Source organism: Ambystoma mexicanum, chromosome 13 (assembly GCF_040938575.1).
Source record: "Ambystoma mexicanum isolate Mex_15411 chromosome 13, UKY_AmexF1_1, whole genome shotgun sequence".
Classification (NCBI taxonomy): domain Eukaryota; kingdom Metazoa; phylum Chordata; class Amphibia; order Caudata; family Ambystomatidae; genus Ambystoma; species Ambystoma mexicanum.
This window is the reverse complement of record NC_090938.1, coordinates 242301326-242316385: the sequence shown is the minus strand read 5'-3', so window position 1 is coordinate 242316385 and position 15060 is coordinate 242301326. Positions and strand designations below refer to the sequence as shown.

Genomic DNA, 15060 nt, shown 5'->3' with positions numbered 1-15060 from the left:
AGTTTTGCCCAGATCTGGGCCTGATCCTTCCTGTTTTCAATCTGCATGCTTCTTTCGCCGATAAGGCATTGTGGTCATGCTATTCTCATCCGGATTGAAGTGTTTTTGGAGGCATGTGTTGGTCCTGCATTGCACTCGCTTTTCTGGTAATGCAAAGGATTTTGAATTCTATTCTTTGTTAAATGTGGTGCCAGTGTTGGATTGCTAGACATTGTCTTGTTGCCTGAAACGAAACGCCAGTTGTGCCCATCATCTGGAGCCAAGGAATTTCTTTCTTGGTGATTTCTAAGACTATACTGTTACAGTAGTCCAGTTTGGTGATGAGCTGGCGTAGACTGATTGTGCAGGTAGGATCTTAGATGGTTGAGGATACAATGCCAGCTTCAGCCTGGCATCAAAAGGGAAAGGGTTGGTCTTATGTAACTCGCCTTGCTTCAGGGGTTGTGTTGGGGTCTTTGCAGGACACATTTTGGAGATTAATCTGACTGGGGCCTGACCGCAGAGAGGGGCATCTGTTTTGCCCGGGTTGCGCAGCTTTGTTTCATTAATCCTTGCTTGATAGCAGATGGGCATACCCCCAGGTTGCCTATTCTCCAGTGGGTATCTGGTGGGAGGTGGCACAATCCATTTTAAGCTGTTACATACATGTACATATTGAGAAACGCACCAAAGGTAGTCCAGGTTGATAGATAAGGGGCGCGGATAACATCCCAGTAGAGAACGAGCCTTGAGGGACTTCATACGGGAGATAACGTATTTGAATGGGGTGGATGCAGAGGTTCACCGTCTGACCGTGGCTGTTAGCTTTTGAAAGAACAATGAAATCCAAATGAGGCAAGTCCAACTAATTTCAACATAAAATTCTATTTTTTCAAGCAAGGTGTTTGGTTCACTGTATCCTATGTGGCTGAAAGGATAGTGGGCATTGGTCGATTTCATCAATGTTACGTAGGGAATCTTCCATGGAGTTGAGCTTGGAGGTTTCCATGATTCTGCATGGTTTGAACCCAGATAATCTGTGATGGAAGAGCTGTAGTCCTGCAGAAGTTACGTTACGACCCCAAACCTTTCATTATAAGGCAGAGTGAAAATTGGGCAGGAGCGAACTAGGGTCATCCCACTATTCAGTTCTTTAGGCAGCATACCTAAACCCACAGACAGATTGCGCAGCACCTTCATGGGGATCACAGAGAGGGCAGAAGCAATTTGGACAAGTGTGCTGACCAGAGGTAGACTTGGGCAGTGTCATAATGTTCATGATTGTTTTGCTACCCGAACTTGTAAGCCGAAGGAACACTTCAAAGGAGCTTTTGAAGATCTGGGCGGTGTGCTCTACTTGGCCTGTGTAGTGAAGGCAGGAAAGGAGGCCTTGATGGAACACACTTTGTTGATGGAAGAAAGCGCCTAGCTTCTCGGTCAACACTTGCCTGGGCTAGCTACATTTGGCTTTTTGGTTGATCACCACTTTGTGAAGAGTTCTTTAGGTCGATTGAGAAAAGCTACCTTCACCCATCACTACATCGACCAGGAAACCAGTTTGATGGTGTCTACAGTTTGTTGTTTAGGGTACATATAGTTTGCCTTCTGGCTTGAGATTTTGGCCACAGGTGTTCTAGCCTGAGACATTCATGTTTGCTAGGTGTCAGTCAAGCAACTTATTTTTTTCTGCTGACTTTCTCCGTTTGGAAACCTTTCGGGTGATGGCGCCCAGAGCTATGTAAATGGCAATTTATCGAGTATAGCTTTAAAGTCCTTGTTGTGGAAATGTTCTTCAGGTGTAAGGCCAAGAGATGGACAAAGCAATGTGGGCAGATGTTCTTTTCCAGTCTGTGCATGAAGGTATCTTGGGTCTGGCGGGTGAAACTGGGCAGGATCTTGACGAATGGAGACAATCCTGGACCAGGGAACGATCTAACAAGGGTACAACACTTGTCTTGGTATTCCTGAGACTGCAGTTGTGTGTCAACATGAGATCTACAGCGTGCCCATGAGAGTGGGTCTTTTGACGTGTTGATCGAAATCAAAGCTTTATATGGTGTTTTAATAGATCAAGGGCATGTTGACCTGTCTGAGGCCCATCAACTATAATGTTGTTAAGGTTGGCTGCCACAGCCATAAGATCCATCCGTTCCGGAAGAAAGTTGGGGTTGTAACTTGAAAGCGTATGAGACTATGATCATGGTACCGTTATTTGTGTTGAGGCAGATTTTGAGGTCTACTTTTTTTAAATGATAGGAATTTTCTGCAGTCCGTCATGTCACCAATGACGTTTGGTCATATCCAGGGTATGTTCCAGACTTTGTTTTTATTGGGATTCGATACCATTCTCTTATATGTTGGTAGAGATGGGATGTCTGGATTGGTGGCATAGTCATCCAAGAGTCATGATTCTGTAATTACTAGATGATATTGCTTCATTCGTATTAATGGAGCCCACATTGCCCCGTCTAGTTTCATGTTATTTAATTCTGGTTTAAAAGTGACGTCCTCTATCTGGGATACCTCTTTAAGGCTCGCCTATACCGTACAAGTTGGTCCAAAATGGGGGTGGGGATATGATCTGTACTGTTAATGTTGAGGGGATATGCACAGAGATTTGAAACATTTGGAGTGATATTGAGATTGTGGCCCTTGTCGCCAAATGAGTGCAGTGGATTGCCTCATTGTTGCCTTATTGTCTGTCTGGCTCCCTCAGCTCTAGGACTTGGCATCAGAGAGATTTCATAATTCGTGCAAAATTCGACCCTAACTACGAGTGATGTGAAACTCCTGGTGGAGAGATTCAGTTCACCTACATTTGTTTATGTCATGACCGGACCTTTGTCGTAATAACTGGTAGTGTAAGATATGGAAATAAAATCTAGATATTTTACTGAAAGTGTGTGATATTCCATTGGTAGCTTTTTGAGGTAAAACCAGGGGCGCATTGTTCAACAAGTGCATTACTTTGTTTTTTGAGTGACTGGTGTATATGTCAGTAGTTCTTTGAGTGATTTTGGGTAGATAATAGCAGTCTGCAAACAGCATGCTTTGATTTTTCTCATAATGTCAAAGCATTTATTTTTTTGTGCTATTTTCTTTACCTCAAAAGGTTGCTGAGATGGGTGATTTCAGGAAATCCTCAATGTGTGATGACCTGTTTTGGTGTGGTGTCTGTGGGGGGTCCCCTACTCGTAGCTGGTAGTTTTCCTTTATTATGTGTAGTGAGGGGCCCTATGCCTTGATTGATTGATCACCTGTTGCTGGGGGAGGAGCCTGATGGGCTGATTCAGACTGTTGTTGGGAGGAGAGCGAAGGCGCTGGCTATCCCTGCCACCCTATTTGCCAATGGTCCAGAGCCTGCTGAAGTTAGAGACCCAAGCTACACCTCACTGACTTTGCAGAAGGAAGCAAAACCATGTTTGGGGTTGCTGTGGCCTCCTGCAAAAGGGATGGGACCCAACAGTTCAGCATGGAGTGTCCCTTTTGCGGTGGAACGAAGTCTCATATGCATCTGTTCTTTCCTCTTGAGTAATAGCATGGCAGCAATAACAACAAATCTGGAGGATTGCCCAGAGCAAGGCCAGGGGTTGCAATTCATTCAATGCCTTCTAGCCACCAGTTGTGACCTGTTTGCCCTGAGGCTGTGAGGATGGGTCTAGGAAGGCCTCACCAGTTATCTAATGAATGGAGGTTACTTAGATAGCACTGGGTTGTGCGGGCGGTGCAAGAGAGGTATTGTGGGGCAACAGGATCTGGAGTAGGTGTTAAGAGACCGAGTGCCCCAGATGGGAGGGTAGGAAAAGACGGGTGGGGATATTTGGGGGGGGGTCAGAGAGACTATAGCAATATATCAGAAGGTAGCTTGTGCCCAGGTTCATCTGCAGCACCACTTGCTAGAGCCCAGAGTTGAGCTAGGTTGTGGTTGCAGAGAGAGGGAACAGAGAGAAGGGTGGTTAGCACTCATTAGCGAAAGTGTGCCTATTGTGTTAACTACGCCGCTAGTGTATGGGAGCAGCGGAGCAGCTAGTGCTAGTCTGCAGTGGTGGGTCTCAGAAGTGTGGAAATAAAGGTGTGTACCGGTGAGAGCAGAAATGTAGCTGTGGGTCAAGGGCACAACACTATTGTTTTATTAAGGCTTTTGGGGGGGGGAATTGAAACTAAAGCTATAGACGGCCTGTGGTTTGATATCGGGCTGTCTATAGCTCTGGAGTGAGCCTTCAATCGAGGCCTTTCAAACGGAACATGCCTCCCAGATGTTAACGGTAAGCGTGGGAAGGGTGTTGGTGGGAAGTGTCTGATCTCTGGGATGGATCAGATGCAAACTAGTGAGCCTGGCAGCTCACCCTCAGGGTGGTGTGTGTTGTGCATTCTACAGTGTTCGAAATTGAGGGGAGCTATTCAGCTCATGCATGCGGCCTCAAAGAGCCGGTTAGCTTGACGCCAACAGATACCAGGTGCTGCTTTTGGCTCCCCAGGCCAACTGATGCCGAACAAACACACCTATGTGAATTTAACTCTGTGCATTTCGGACAGTCTACAAATAAACATTACCCCACATCTATACGACATTTAAAGCACAAGAGGTTATAAATAATGTACAAAATGATATGTTTTCATCTCATGTGGAAGGTAGATTTGCAGAATGCTTTGTTCTTGCTCCTCGTTCCCCAGTGGTAGCTCCTAGTCACTAGTTAATGTGGGATATACAGGAGCTGCTTTTAGCTCCTGCTTATCCAATCTCAATTTCGATCCCTGATTCTGGCTAGGCTGAGAGCCAGGTGAATAACCGCATGTGAGCTGTGCCGATCGTGGGGTGAGGGCATCTGCTTACCTATCAGTCTCAATGGATCAGATCTGGGGTAGTTCAGGGCTCTGGACTACAGAGGACCCTGTCCCTCGGAGGTGAGGTAGCTTTTCGATCCAGCACTCTATATGCTACTGGTTGTGAGTTGTGTCAAGATGTGGCGTAATAAGTTAAGATGAGGTGCACATATAAAGTTGGATGATATTAGAGGTACTCTTATTACATGATAAACCGCCTGTGGGCAGGTTATGGTTAGCTCGACTGTAAGGCTATTGCGTGGTTGGGATGTTGGGCTGCTGTGGAGAGGCCATCAAGTGGCCAGGTCATCTCCCAAGGGCCTTCCCAAAGGATCATCCAAGGCTGGTAATGTGGTCTCGAGACATCGGTCTTCGGTGCTGGTGGTGGCGGGTTGGAAGACTTTTCCTATGCAAGGTTCCTCCATACGGGCCTCTTTGCCAGTCTCTTGTCCATCCTGCGACTGGTTTATTGTGCACAAAAAAATGTACTTGAATTAAAACATCCTGCCAGTCTTGCAGAGATTCCAGCCAGTCGCGCAGTCTCAGGGCTGCTGCTCCACAGTAGCAGCGCTCCCCAGGTCCCCAGTGCTGGTGAGAGGATGTCCAATGGTTTCTTGTGCAGCACGTTTCATGTGGGACGAGGTGAGGGTGGCTGACGATCTCTCTTTCCTCGGTCTCTTGGCCCTACTGAGAAGTAATACCTGTGCTCTTTAGCAAACCTTCAGTACAAGGGCTGTCTCTGGGCAGTCAAAACAGCGATTCCCTAAAGTGTCCCTGTTTCACCTTTGGCAGGAAAGTGGACGGAGAATGCCAATGTATTGCAAGAAGTTGCTTGGATGGAATATGTGACTAAATAACACTGCAATACCAGCTTCGATAACTCGAGGAATGTTCTTTACGCAATCTATTTATAGTCCGCTGTAAGAGTCCTCTTCCATATTTGAGTTTCCTAACCCTAGAGGGAACATCTGCAACCCTGTTGTAGCCATTGAACACCAACCCAGAGGTGCAGAGTTGGTTAGCCTTTGCAAACAACCCCCTGTTCAGTCCGACGAGCGAGAGAGAGGGCCTAACCGGGGGATAATCGGGCTGGCCTTCTGTAATCTGAGCCCTTATCCCCAGGGATTGAAGGCCCCATTCATGTGATAACCAGTGGCTGCCCCACCTGTCAGGCTGGTTATTTCGTTTGGGTTGAATCGTGGGAACCGGCAGTCCATGGGAGTGCAGTGGGAGTTTCATGCCATTCATTGAAACCCAGACAGAGTCAAACTGGTTTTAAGCAAAGCAGTGGGTTCTAGTTGCCTTGAGTCCACTATGGACAGTGTCCATAGCTCTATAGAGTGTCAAGGGGTGGGGGTCTCAACATTAATAACACATATATTTGATTTGTCTATCAAGCACTAGTTTGGTCGTACCAAAAATAAAAATTGCTATTTTAATCAAATTATGTAAACTTCTCCACTGGTGGTGCACTTGTCTGTTTTACTCCCTACATTTAGGCAACTACTCCATAAGAATGAAACCAGGGCATAATAAACGAACACCTACACTGCTGTGTCTACTGGTGTTTTGCAACATGGAGTCGTCCAGCAAGATTGAGAATTGTCAAGGGGAGGGGAAAGAGTGCAGGCAAGAGTGGGGGCGGGGGGCAATGATCCAAATGTGCAGGTTTAACGAGGGGAGAGCATTAAGACTTCTAACCAGCGCTTTCCATCCTCTGCGGGAAAAATATGACTTTATTGTGGATGCCGAAATCTGTATCAATGGGCCAAAGGGTCCGCGTTCTTCTCATTCCCGTGGAAAGCTTCAGAAATTGCAGGTTTTTGTTGAGGTTTCCTGGACTTCGGTTGGAGGGGATCCAATTCCTTCTCGAGGGTGAGCGACTTACATGGTTCAGGGATCGGCTACGCGTGCCACAGAGGAGCTCTACTTCTGTGTTCTCTGGTCTGTAGAGGGCCCATCAAATAAATACATTTTCAAACATAGTTTTCTTTTTACTTTGTTCAAGAAAGCATGATACAAAAAAAGCAATAATTACACAAATACAATCTATTTTTACCTGCCTACAAATGCCCATGGCAACGAAGAGACTTACTTTGTTTACTCAATGACTGAAAACAAAATCTTTTACTCCCAACTTCCTAAAGTAAACCATAAAATGCTTCAATATCATCGGTGGGTCCTGCTTGTAAACACACGCCGACAACAAAACTAACCGAGAGCTGAAACAATGGTAAAAAGCGTTTTACCGTCAGAAAAGACGAATGCAAGTCTGGGGTGCTTCAAAGGCAAGGCAACTCAAATGGGGGTGGGGGGGGGGGTGGCGGCTCGCGGCTCTGTAGTTCAGTTCTGGCACATGACTAAAGGGATATGCTGAGTTCATAGACCAAGCTGCTTCCGGTGTGCATGTGTGGCGAGTCTTCACCTCGTGGTCTGAGAACATTTAAGAGGTGAACTGAAGACCTCTTGTCCACCTCGCTATGCAAAAACGTGGGGGGTACGCGGGGGGGGGGGATAAGGGGCTGGGGCGTGAATTGCAGTGGGCTGGGTCCTCCTGCATCTGATTGTGGATTTGCGTGTTCTTCCTGGCTCTCGATCGACAGCTGCTGGTCACATGATCTTTTACCAACCAGCCTTCTCGGAATGGCTGCACAGCACACGGTGGACCTCTACCACGAACGGCAGAAGTGGCCCAACGAGTGGGACAGGATCTCTGGAGTGGCGAAATCGAGAATCTTCTACTACCTCGCCCAGTCCTGGAGGTCGAGAGCTGTTCTGGTGAGGGGGCAAGAGGCATTATTAAATGCTAAAGCCAGCAGGTCTGCGTTTGCACATGCAGAGGCGAACAACGATTGGAAACGCACCAGCAAGGAATCAAAACAAGCTTTTAAAGCAACATTCAGCCACTTCTTCCCAGCTTTAACACTTGAATTATTTCTACAAAATGGCTGCCACTGTAACAGAATTTTCCCATGATGCACTTGTTCTGCCTAAGATGGCAGTTGACTGACACCAAAGCTCAATCTACTATGAGCTCTGGTAGAGTGCTGAAAATTGAACCGTTCGGTGATCAGTGTACCCGACTATTTGAATGGTAAATTAAAGCCATTAGTATGCAGCATTATCATTTTCATTCTACTGCTGGTAGGGTGGAGTGGGAGAGGCCGAGCATGCGCCCTCATTCCTAGCAATTATTGCACTGCCTCTGAGCGGTCACCACTGTACAGTGTTCCATGCATCCGAAGACTCTGGGAGTACTGAAGTCACAGCAGTGCAAGCAGGCACAGGCACACTCGGTGCAAGTGACTGGGCACCAAGCCTAGATTTGTAGTGGCATGAGCGTTTGCTGCTTGAACCACAGTTTTTGACCTTCGTTTCCTCTCCCCCCTCCTCCCTCAAATCCCCCCCCCCCCCCAACTGAGTTCTGTAAATCATAGTTGCACCAGCAATTGCTTCGGTGAGATGTGCAGTGTAAGGGACAGTGATCATTCTAAACAACTTCCATTTTATAAGAACGATCAGTGGCTCTCACATCAGATTTTTCCAAAAACCCAGTTCCAAATGGGAACCCCCATTTAAAATATCAGGGATTTGCAGAGAAAACCCTATTACAACTTCAAGTCTTCAGATTAGTACGTTTTGCTCTACTGAACCCAAGAGGTGCAGTTTCAGCAAACCCTAGACCACCACCACTGAACACCCAAGACTAGAAGTAACTTGCTCCCTATAATAACAGGTGATCATCCAGACCCAGAAGCGAACGCTTCAGTAACTGAGCCAGGCCTGGAAGGGAAAGACTCCAATCCTGCAATAGCCACTGATTGGGCAGTAGCGGGCAGTAAATGGTCTGACCTTTTGAGTGTCCATTCTTTGAGGTGGTGTCGCACACACGCTGCACAAGCTTTTGACCTTCTAGACAAAGCTTAATTAACCATATAATAACCCCTCTGTCCCAATGTTGAATCGCTCTGTTGCCCTCTGCAAAACATGAGCGGTTAAGCTCCAACACTCAACCGTTGAGCGCATCCCTACCAATTGCTGTTTCGGCCCTACAGGTTAAGGGCCCGGTTTGCAGAAGCGATTTTAGAATGGCAAAACTTGATTGACACACGCCCGGTGATTAAGAACCTTTTCACTCTGGTTTCATTGCAGGTATTTTTTCCTGCAGATTATTTTTTTTTCAGTTTTATTTTACCGCGAAATACTGAGGCGTGTTTGGGACAGTAAATATGGTGTCATGTGGGTGTTGGCGTTTTAAGGAAACGGTAAAAAGCTGGTAGAAAACATTTTATTTTAAAAAGCCAAGCTAAAAAGATAAAGAACCTTTTTTAGACAAGCTAAGGCCTAGGGAGAAACACTAGATTGTGCCCTCAGCCCCCCTATTCCAGCGTTTTAACCCTTCCTCAACAATAGAAAATCATTGTAATATAAGCAATATTGTTGAAAACAATATTGAAGAGAAAGGATTCAGTGTCCTTTATATGTTCATTGTCTAAACCATACTCCCCTAGATTGTGCTGCTACCAAGTCTCTTGCTGCTGCATAATATTTTTTCTATCATTTTGCTGTCAGTTGAAATTAAAACCAGTGCCAATAGCCTCCCTACATTTGTTTTAGCATTTTTCATTTATTGAAACGCATCTCAGTCAAACTTACATGGACACCATTAAAATGGTAACCATGCTCTGCATACAAACCAATTGCGTCACAGCCGCAACTAGAAATGTACCCAAGATCATGGGGGCATGCACACATTTGGAAACCAGAAGAAACCCTTTTTGGTTATGTACAAGCCATAATTATTGGATTTTTCAATCCTGAGTTATATCATGAGTGAGGTTTATTTTAATAGCGTCCACTCGGAATTCACGGACTTATAGTGCCTCTCAAAATAACAGATGAGGCACAGCGCGATTTAAAGGATTTGCCCACGATCACACACTTCAGTTGGTGAAACTAGAATTTACGTTGAGTCGGCAATATAGGCACTTGAACTCATATTTTTTTCTGCACTTTTTCAGGTTTCAAAGCACAAAAAAATACCGTTTTATTGCTATGGCTAGAAAAGTACACAAACCACATAATCAAGAAACCTGAAACTATTTTCAATGCTAAAGTAACCTATTGTGCCAAAAGACTGAGTGCAGACTTCTTTTCCCTGTCATGGATCGAAGGTTACATACAGTAGGGGCATGCAAAAGTAATAGGGCTTTAAAATATCTGCTCTGGGAATCCACATCTCTGCTTTTAAGATTTAGACCCACCTTCAAAGAAAATATACTTGGTTATTTTCTGATCACCCAGCATTCACTGTCCAACTAGACTTTCAACAGACACTAGTCACTTCCAATTACCCACTCTGCTTTGCTACAACCATCTACCACTAATAGCTTCCTATTGTAAATCCTCTGCTGAAACAGACTTTTTAAGATAGTTGCATGTTTCCCTATGCCGACCTTTTTCTTTATGCTTGAAATGCATCACCGCAAGCAGAGCTATTTCTAGTAGTAAAGATTAATTTCCAAGATTCGCCTGGAACACCTGACGCTGCCAGCTGCCCACCCAAGAGACAACCATGCACATAAAGTGTGATTTTAAAAGGAAAGTCCATACAATCCCCAAAACGGGAGCTTCCGCACAGGGCTTCTTTGCTCCCAGGGCCCCTCTTGTGGGGGGTGGCTCATTTCTTCAGGGACCAAAATCATAATCTATTGGCAGGGGGTACAAATTCTAGTTGCAAGCAACTAACCAGCCATTGAAAAGTCACTCGCTCTCCGAGTTTTTTACATACACACAGCCCATCATGTCTTACTCGCCTAGAGCGATATATCACTTATCAGTGACTTGTGCACATTTTGCACCTTGTATTGGTATGAATGATAGCTAGGGGTCAGTGATAAGGAAAGGCAAAAGCCCTTGCCATTCAGTTTTGGGGGTCAGCGGTGAGGGTGGGGATTTGGTACCCCAGGGCTATGCTGTTGGATGAAGGCTCCTATCTCACCAATCAAATAAAGCGCTAGGCATGCAGGACCGCTATATTTATCGGAGGAAGAGTTGGCTTTAAATTGAAGCTTGAAGTTGAGAGTTAGGGCTAGCTTTAGAATGTGTGCAAGCTTTGCGATTGAGAAGTAACATTGATGTTTAATCCACTTTGAGGTTGGGGTTGACTTGGGGTTAAGGTTAAGGATGGGCTTGGGTTTAGTATTGAAAATGAGCGGTCATTTTTAGTTCTAGCTTAAGGGTAGCATTGGGGTTTGTATTAAAGCATCAAATTAACATTTTGGCTTCTAAATTTGTTTTTAGGGTTGTCAGACCTCTGCTGTTAGGATGGCCAATCTCATCTGAATGTCAGAGAAGTGGAAATTTTGGCAGACAGGATGGCTGTGAGTGAAAATGGCTAATGGACATGTTTGGATTTGGGTTAGGGCAGAGGATTGGGTTTAATGTGCTTCATTGGTGATGTTGGCTTTCGGGGCTTTCTTTAATGTGAAGGTGGCTCACCCGCTAGGCCCCAAGGATATGTCATCCAGGTGGCCAGTACACGGCCATTGCTTTTCGATGCAGTTCCTGGGGGTTGACCAGTGCGGGATGATCACCTGGGTGTGGGGTTCTCGGGAGTGGAAGTGGGACACTGGATGGTGATGTGCAGTATCCCCTTCCCTGTAACACCTTTACCCCATCCTACCAGGTCGAATACTTAGGAACTCAAACCCCTCCCTTTTCCCAACACAAACACATTCTCATGGACAGCTCACTGTGAGAGAAAACAGACTAACACCCGAGCCGTATACCTGACATGTCCCAATACAATGGTCAGGCAGAGTGAGGCAATCGCTGACCATAACACACATCTGAGCTCCATCACACTTCCCCACATGGATAAAAGGCGCAGCTCGAAAGCACACTCTGAGCAAGGCTAAGCACACTAGGAAGCAGCGGTTCCAAGAGGGCAGTTAAATACAAGGCAAAAGCCGGCAACGCCAAAAAAGATTGCAAGGAGGGAAGTGCCCTTGTCATTTTCAACGAAAGACTGTTATTTTCAGGAACCTTTGAGAATAGAAAGCGTAAGGAATCGAAGCTGGAGGGTGCTGCGTGGTGTGTCGAAGGTACCCAGAACTCCCGCGTCAATAGTCAAGGCGGGGCAAATCGTGTGTCGCCGTGGTACTGTCCTTGGCTCCCACAACAAAGTAGCACCAGTGAAGTCAGCACAGCCGTTGAGTTGGGGAGAATGATACCAGACTGGTCTGTGTTGAAGCCATGGTTGCAAACGGCAACATTTTATACTGAAAAGAGAAGAGAACAGTGTATGGAGCGTATTTGGCCAGTGACACAAACACAATTAATCAGTGGATGAGTGATTTAACTTTGAAGCCAAGATACAATATCATAAACAGTGGTCCAGCACCACATGGGGGCTTATTCGAAAGTCTCTGTTAGGTATCCAGCTGAAAGGTGGCAAATGTGAAGAGTGATAAAGAATTGTGAAATCAAAGTGGTCCTGCGACGGGTCAAGCATTTGAAAGTCTTGGATAGCTGATGAATGCATAAAGACATTTAGTCCGAACCCGGCGGAGGGAGATCAGCCTACAATTAAAGCATTTGGTTAAAGCAAGTTTATGTGAATCCCAGTGGCTGTACTGTTTCGCCATGTTTGCTCATTTCAAATGTAGGTGTGCCCAGTTGCTGCATTGTGCTACTCTGCCCTGCTGGTCCGGTCTTGTTTAGGTTGCACCCCATGCGCTCTCCCCTAGTGTTCCCACCCCCTTCTGCTCTTCTCTCACTCCCTACCCACCTCACTCTCTCTCCTCTACCCTCTCCTCCACATGATCACCTATGGTGCTTTGTTTCTCCTATCTTCTCCAACTGTTTCTCCATTGACTATCCTTTCCTTCTCCCTAAGCCTGGAAGGAAGAAGTTCAAAAAGGATATCTTGGTTTCTAAGCCAGGCTTCCCTATCGCTGACACCTACACCAGCGCTTACTCCAGACATACCCTCACCGACATCCTCTTTGTCGTTCCTTCGCCAGACCTATGGACTCCTCATATGGTCTCTGTGCTCTCTCTCCTTTCTCTTCTTCTCACATTAATGGTGGCACCCGTTGGGAGGCCCTGCTGGCCCCCTTCTACTCCTCTAAGGTCATCATTAATGTTTACCTGAATGGCACCGTCTTGGCCCAAGGTCCTCAGGCCAGCCTTCTACTCCTTGATAGACGCTTCCCATGCCTCATCAACTTCCTTGCTTCTCCTGCTGTGCCTTCTCTTCTCCAGCTTCCTTGTCCCCCACCTCTGCCTCCCTCTTGGCTACCTTGCCCTCTCCTCCTCCTTCTGCCCCCCCCCTGACCCCTCCTACACCTCCGCAGGGCGTACCTCTGATTTGTAGTCCTCCCCGGAAGTCTTACAAGCTTGTCAACCTTCTCCATATTGGCACTCTCAACTCTTGTTCGGCTGTCAAACACTTCTCTAACATCTGCCGCCTCCTGGAGGAACTCTATCTCGTTGTCCTCTGTCTCACTGAGACATGGTTCACGGCAAGCTTGGTCACAAGCTTTGGTGCTCTCAACCCCGATGGCTACAAGATCCTCTCTGTGCCCAGATCCAGCCGTCCTGGTGGGGTGTTGCCTTGGTCTTCACACAGTGGATTCCTGCTTCTGTCATTGCTATGCAGGCCTAATCCTTTGAAGCCTTGTCTGTAGGCTTTGTCTCTCTCTGCTACTATCTATCGGCCACCTAGTCAAACTACCTATTTCCTCTGAGTGGGCTGACCTCTGCTTCTCCATCCTGGCCTTGAGCACTCCACTCCTCCTCCTTGGGAGACCTCAACATCCACCTGGGTGTTTCCTGTCCCTCCTCTGGACTCTTTTGCAGCCTCTGCGACACTCTCTCTTTTTCTATTCTTCCCTCTGGCCTGACTTACTCTGCAGCGCACACTCAGGATGTTCTGATCTCCTCAGACCTCCCTCACCACCCCTCTCTAATGGAGCGATCACTTTCCCCTTTTCTCCCCGTCTCAACCCATCAGGCCAAGCCAACGCCAGCACTGCCACATGCCTTCTAGGCTATCCGGCCCATGAAGAGTGTCAGTTGAGGCCTTCTCTGCCAATTTCGCTCCCCCTCCTCCACATCTTGCTGACTCCCATCCTGACACAGACCTTTGCAAGCTTCACTCTTCTATCTCCGATACTTTTGATGTTAATGCCACTGTCATGAGGATCTGCTTGAAGCCCAAAACCAAGGGCAACTCCTGGTACGACTCTGACCTGGTCACCCTTAAACGCAAGTGTACGGTGGCTGAGCGGAAATGGCTGACATCTTGTTCACCCTCTGACAAACTGGCCTGCCGCCTGCTCCAAAGGCAATGCCAGCACTCTGGAGAGACCCACATCCAAGCCCGCGTCTCTGCAGCATCTAACAACTTGGCCGAACTCTTTAAAATATGCAAGGAGCTGGCCAATCCTGCTGCAGTCTCTACGTCTCCTGTCCCCTCCCAGGCCCTCTGCACGGCCCAGGCTTCTCATTTAATCTCTAAAACCCATGACATCCTGTCCACCCTCTCGCCTTCTCCTCCTCTTCCCGCTTTCTTCTCTCCCGCTACTCCTGGCCCCACTATGGCCACCTTTACTCCCCCTTTCTCTTCCTTTCCTCTGTTCTCCCCTGATGAGATTTCTAGACCAGTCTGATCTATGAAGTCTCATCAAAACATGTTCTTCCCTGTTCATCCAAAACCATCAAGGACCATATTGACACCCTCGCTCCTGCCCTAGTCGACTGCCATTGGAGCCTTCCGCTCCCCACTGAAGCACTCTCTTGTGCACCCTCTTCTCAAGAAACCCTCAGTCAACCCCTCCAGCCCGGCTAACTATCACCTGATCTCCATCACGCCTTTCCTGGGCAAACTCCTGGAAAAGCTGGCCATCTCCCATCTTAACCTCCACACTGATTCTGTTGGTTTTCTCCATGACAATCAGTCTGGCTTCAGAACAGCCAGAAGCACGGAAACTGCTCTTCTGAACATCTGTGAAGACCTGCTCTCTGCACCTTGATTCTAATGTCCCCTCTGCCCCCATCTTGCTCGATCCCTCTTCTGCCTTTAACACAGTCAACTATGCTATCCTGCTCCACCACCTTCGTGATAATATGGGTATCACCCATCTGGCCCTGGCCTGGCTGACCTCTTTCCTCACCAACTGACCCTCCCAGGTCCAACTTGGGTCCCTTCTTTCCTCTATCTCACTCTCTACCCGTGGTGTTCCCCATGGG

At 47.0% G+C, this 15060-nt stretch overlaps 1 protein-coding gene across 3 annotated transcripts in view; it reads left to right on the top strand.

Annotated features, from left to right (window-relative positions):
- The window catches only part of NDRG2 (NDRG family member 2), a 297715-nt gene that overhangs the window by 20604 nt on the left and 262051 nt on the right, over nt 1-15060 (top strand). The window lies entirely within an intron of this gene.